The sequence below is a fragment of the Schistocerca gregaria genome, unplaced genomic scaffold (genome assembly GCF_023897955.1).
Source record: "Schistocerca gregaria isolate iqSchGreg1 unplaced genomic scaffold, iqSchGreg1.2 ptg000920l, whole genome shotgun sequence".
Taxonomy (NCBI): Eukaryota; Metazoa; Arthropoda; class Insecta; order Orthoptera; family Acrididae; genus Schistocerca; species Schistocerca gregaria.
Window position 1 is genome coordinate 145,001 of NW_026062277.1, and position 5,000 is coordinate 150,000.

Sequence of the window (5,000 nt, forward strand, 5' to 3'; positions counted from 1 at the left end):
TAACCTAACCCACGTTGTCCCTTAACCTAACCCACGTTGTCCCTTAACCTAACCCACGTTGTCCCTTAACCTAACCCACGTTGTCCCTTAACCTAACCCACGTTGTCCCTTAACCTAACCCACGTTGTCCCTTAACCTAACCCACGTTGTCCCTTAACCTAACCCACGTTGTCCCTTAACCTAACCCACGTTGTCCCTTAACCTAACCCACGTTGTCCCTTAACCTAACCCACGTTGTCCCTTAACCTAACCCACGTTGTCCCTTAACCTAACCCACGTTGTCCCTTAACCTAACCCACGTTGTCCCTTAACCTAACCCACGTTGTCCCTTTGCCTAACATAGTTCACTGCTCGGAATCTCTGGTGTCGTTGTTATCCTCATGTAGATGTCTTGCGAGTGTTGCTTACTTTCCACATATTCCCGCTATCCACTGTCAATTGTACTGCAATAGGACTATATCGGCCCCCCCCCCCCCTCTGTCCCCCTCTTTGTGTCTCTGTCCTCTCAAGCTGGTCGGTCTGGCGTGTGAGTGTTAAATGAGCCTCGCAGCTGTTCAGTTGCATTCAGATGTCGACGCCCTCAGTGTACGTCGTGGTATGGTCTGTGTCCATTGTCCGCTGATGTCGTACGCGTAACCCACACGCTGTACCGATCATCGGTAGTTACGTACAGAGTGAAGTAGTGTGATACGTGTGACTGTACGCTGGCTGTGCCCAACGGTGTCGAATCTCAATTTCCATATGTTGTGCTCGATGCTACTTGTCTCGTCTCCCAATAACAGCTAGGTTGCACTGTGGTACGCCGTAGAGGCGTGTGGGAGGAACGTACGAACGCATTGTATGTCACCCTGGGTCGCTGGGGGTGGTGGTGCGGTGAGTCAGGTCAGGTCAGGTCAGGTCAGGTCAGCGTGAGCCGTCTGATGTAGTGACGCGTGTATTCCGACTTTGTCGTATTGCCTCACACAAAGTGCTACCCTGGTGGACCGCGTTCCATATCTGGGACATGCCGCAGATGCCGGTTGACAGTGGATCGCGGAAGGGACATCGCATACTTGCGCGGGCCACCTTCCACGTGTTCTCTTCTGCACATGTCGCAGTGTGTATGTGGTCTGATGTAGCGTGTCGTGACACATGACATCCTGGCATGCAAGAATTGTTGAATTCGCAAATGTAGGTGGACATCTACGTTTACTGCCCAAGATACGCAAATGAACTGGAAATCCGTTGTTGAGCGGTTGTTCACGCTGGAGGTGAATCTGTGATGGCGACGATCGGTACAGCTATTAACCGGTTGTTTCAGCGGTACCCGCCACATCCACACACGTGACTAGGCCCATGTGGGTATGAAGCGATACGCGGCGGTGGCTTGGTGGGACTGTTCCCGGCCGGTGAAGGGGGGCCGCCCGGCGTGTTGGCCGCGCGCTGCGTGGGCGCACGCGCAACAGCCGGCTGGTGGGGGGCGCCGAGTGGCAGGAGCGCCAGCCGACGGGCCCGGCAGGCGGCGCAGCTACGCTGCGGCGCACCCTGCACGCGGCGCCTGGCGGCCAAAGTTGGTTCAGCCGAGCCCGGTGCGAAGCGCGGTGGACATCTGCAGTGTGCTGGTCTGATTGAGGACTGTGTGCGTTGAGGATGCGCCGCCGCCTGGCACTCGGCGCCGCGACGCCGTCTGCTGCTCGGTCGCCCCAGCGGTTCTCGCAGGTGGTTTGTATCGCAGTTGTGCGGACGTATTGGCGCGTGCGCTGTGCTGGGAGAGTTCGCTTCTGCACCCAAGTGGGGCTTTGCCCTTGTGTGGCGCTGGCGTTGGAGCTGCCGGTCACCATAGGTGGCGCGTGTTGTCTCCCGCCGGCAATGCCACGACAGCACGCTCCCGGGCCTCTGTCGGCAGCGGCAAGCTCAGTTGGGAGCAAGGGTGTTCGCACTAAAACCGTCTACTCGCCTAACTCCGGGCGATTGCGCCTCTCTCGAAACCGACCAAGTACCTAGGACGGCGCTGCGCGCCGCCGGGACCTGAGAGGGTTTCGAGGTGTATCGTGCAGGGGAGCTCGGCCTCCTCCTGTTTGCAGAATAATTGAGCGGACGCTTGCGTGTTCGCGCGGGCCCCCGGGACACACTCCCGGGCGGCCGGCTGCTCAGCTCTAGTTGACGCAGCTCCCTGGTTGATCCTGCCAGTAGTCATATGCTTGTCTCAAAGATTAAGCCATGCATGTCTCAGTACAAGCCGCATTAAGGTGAAACCGCGAATGGCTCATTAAATCAGTTATGGTTCCTTAGATCGTACCCACGTTACTTGGATAACTGTGGTAATTCTAGAGCTAATACATGCAAACAGAGTCCCGACCAGAGATGGAAGGGACGCTTTTATTAGATCAAAACCAATCGGATTGGCTTGTCTGGTCCGTTTGCCTTGGTGACTCTGAATAACTTTGGGCTGATCGCACGGTCCTCGTACCGGCGACGCATCTTTCAAATGTCTGCCTTATCAACTGTCGATGGTAGGTTCTGCGCCTACCATGGTTGTAACGGGTAACGGGGAATCAGGGTTCGATTCCGGAGAGGGAGCCTGAGAAACGGCTACCACATCCAAGGAAGGCAGCAGGCGCGCAAATTACCCACTCCCGGCACGGGGAGGTAGTGACGAAAAATAACGATACGGGACTCATCCGAGGCCCCGTAATCGGAATGAGTACACTTTAAATCCTTTAACGAGTATCTATTGGAGGGCAAGTCTGGTGCCAGCAGCCGCGGTAATTCCAGCTCCAATAGCGTATATTAAAGTTGTTGCGGTTAAAAAGCTCGTAGTTGGATTTGTGTCCCACGCTGTTGGTTCACCGCCCGTCGGTGTTTAACTGGCATGTATCGTGGGACGTCCTGCCGGTGGGGCGAGCCGAAGGGGTGCTTTCGCGTCCCGAGGCGGACCCCGTTTAAATCCTACCAGGGTGCTCTTTGTTGAGTGTCTCGGTGGGCCGGCACGTTTACTTTGAACAAATTAGAGTGCTTAAAGCAGGCAAGCCCGCCTGAATACTGTGTGCATGGAATAATGGAATAGGACCTCGGTTCTATTTTGTTGGTTTTCGGAACCCGAGGTAATGATTAATAGGGACAGGCGGGGGCATTCGTATTGCGACGTTAGAGGTGAAATTCTTGGATCGTCGCAAGACGAACAGAAGCGAAAGCATTTGCCAAGTATGTTTTCATTAATCAAGAACGAAAGTTAGAGGTTCGAAGGCGATCAGATACCGCCCTAGTTCTAACCATAAACGATGCCAGCCAGCGATCCGCCGCAGTTCCTCCGATGACTCGGCGGGCAGCCTCCGGGAAACCAAAGCTTTTGGGTTCCGGGGGAAGTATGGTTGCAAAGCTGAAACTTAAAGGAATTGACGGAAGGGCACCACCAGGAGTGGAGCCTGCGGCTTAATTTGACTCAACACGGGAAACCTCACCAGGCCCGGACACCGGAAGGATTGACAGATTGATAGCTCTTTCTTGATTCGGTGGGTGGTGGTGCATGGCCGTTCTTAGTTGGTGGAGCGATTTGTCTGGTTAATTCCGATAACGAACGAGACTCTAGCCTGCTAACTAGTCGCGTGACATCCTTCGTGCTGTCAGCGATTACTTTTCTTCTTAGAGGGACAGGCGGCTTCTAGCCGCACGAGATTGAGCAATAACAGGTCTGTGATGCCCTTAGATGTTCTGGGCCGCACGCGCGCTACACTGAAGGAATCAGCGTGTCTTCCTAGGCCGAAAGGTCGGGGTAACCCGCTGAACCTCCTTCGTGCTAGGGATTGGGGCTTGCAATTGTTCCCCATGAACGAGGAATTCCCAGTAAGCGCGAGTCATAAGCTCGCGTTGATTACGTCCCTGCCCTTTGTACACACCGCCCGTCGCTACTACCGATTGAATGATTTAGTGAGGTCTTCGGACTGGTACGCGGCATCGACTCTGTCGTTGCCGATGCTACCGGAAAGATGACCAAACTTGATCATTTAGAGGAAGTAAAAGTCGTAACAAGGTTTCCGTAGGTGAACCTGCGGAAGGATCATTACCGACTAGACTGCATGTCTTTCGATGTGCGTGTCGTGTCGCGCAACACGCTACCTGTACGGCAGTGGCCGTGCGCCGCGTGCGGAACCACGCGTGCCTCTCAAAACTAGCGGAAGTGTTGTTGTTGTTGTGTGGTACGAGCGCTGAAGCTCTGGAGCGGCTGGCCTGCGGTACCTGGCGCCTGGCGCCGGTTTTGAATGACGTTCGCCCGAGTGCCTGTCCGCTCCGGTGTGGAGCCGTACGACGCCCATCGGCTGTGAGGCCGTTGGACACAAAAAAAATAGTGGAACAGGGGCCGTCAGACGCCTCAGTCCCGCAAATGCTACTGTCTTGAAAGAGACAGTGGGAGACTGAAAAGGAAAAGATCACCCAGGACGGTGGATCACTCGGCTCGTGGGTCGATGAAGAACGCAGCAAATTGCGCGTCGACATGTGAACTGCAGGACACATGAACATCGACGTTTCGAACGCACATTGCGGTCCATGGATTCCGTTCCCGGGCCACGTCTGGCTGAGGGTCGGCTACGTATACTGAAGCGCGCGGCGTTTGTCCCGCTTCGGAGACGTGGGAGTGTCGTGGTCGCCTGTGTGGCCGGCCGCGTCTCCTTAAACGTGCGATGCGCGCCCGTCGCCTGGCGGTTCGCATACCGGTACTTTCTCGGTAGCGTGCACAGCCGGCTGGCGGTGTGGCGTGCGACACCTCGTACAACGACCTCAGAGCAGGCGAGACTACCCGCTGAATTTAAGCATATTACTAAGCGGAGGAAAAGAAACTAACAAGGATTCCCCCAGTAGCGGCGAGCGAACAGGGAAGAGTCCAGCACCGAACCCCGCAGGCTGCCGCCTGTCGTGGCATGTGGTGTTTGGGAGGGTCCACTACCCCGACGCCTCGCGCCGAGCCCAAGTCCAACTTGAATGAGGCCACGGCCCGTAGAGGGTGCCAGGCCCGTAGCGGCCGG

General features: G+C 55.9%; 3 non-coding genes across 3 annotated transcripts in view; all 3 read left to right on the forward strand.

The window, feature by feature from the left end:
- Positions 1-2,149: 2,149 nt before the first annotated feature.
- Positions 2,150-4,042, forward strand: LOC126325379 (small subunit ribosomal RNA). The gene has a single exon (XR_007560064.1). It is a non-coding gene; the product is annotated as a small subunit ribosomal RNA (ribosomal RNA).
- A 365-nt stretch (positions 4,043-4,407) lies between these two features.
- On the forward strand, positions 4,408-4,562 carry LOC126325355 (5.8S ribosomal RNA). The gene has a single exon (XR_007560041.1). It is a non-coding gene; the product is annotated as a 5.8S ribosomal RNA (ribosomal RNA).
- A 188-nt stretch (positions 4,563-4,750) lies between these two features.
- Positions 4,751-5,000, forward strand: part of LOC126325330 (large subunit ribosomal RNA) — a 4,222-nt gene continuing 3,972 nt past the window's right edge. Inside the window, exon 1 of the ribosomal RNA XR_007560020.1 lies at positions 4,751-5,000. This exon is cut by the window's right edge and continues 3,972 nt beyond it. This is a non-coding gene — a ribosomal RNA (large subunit ribosomal RNA).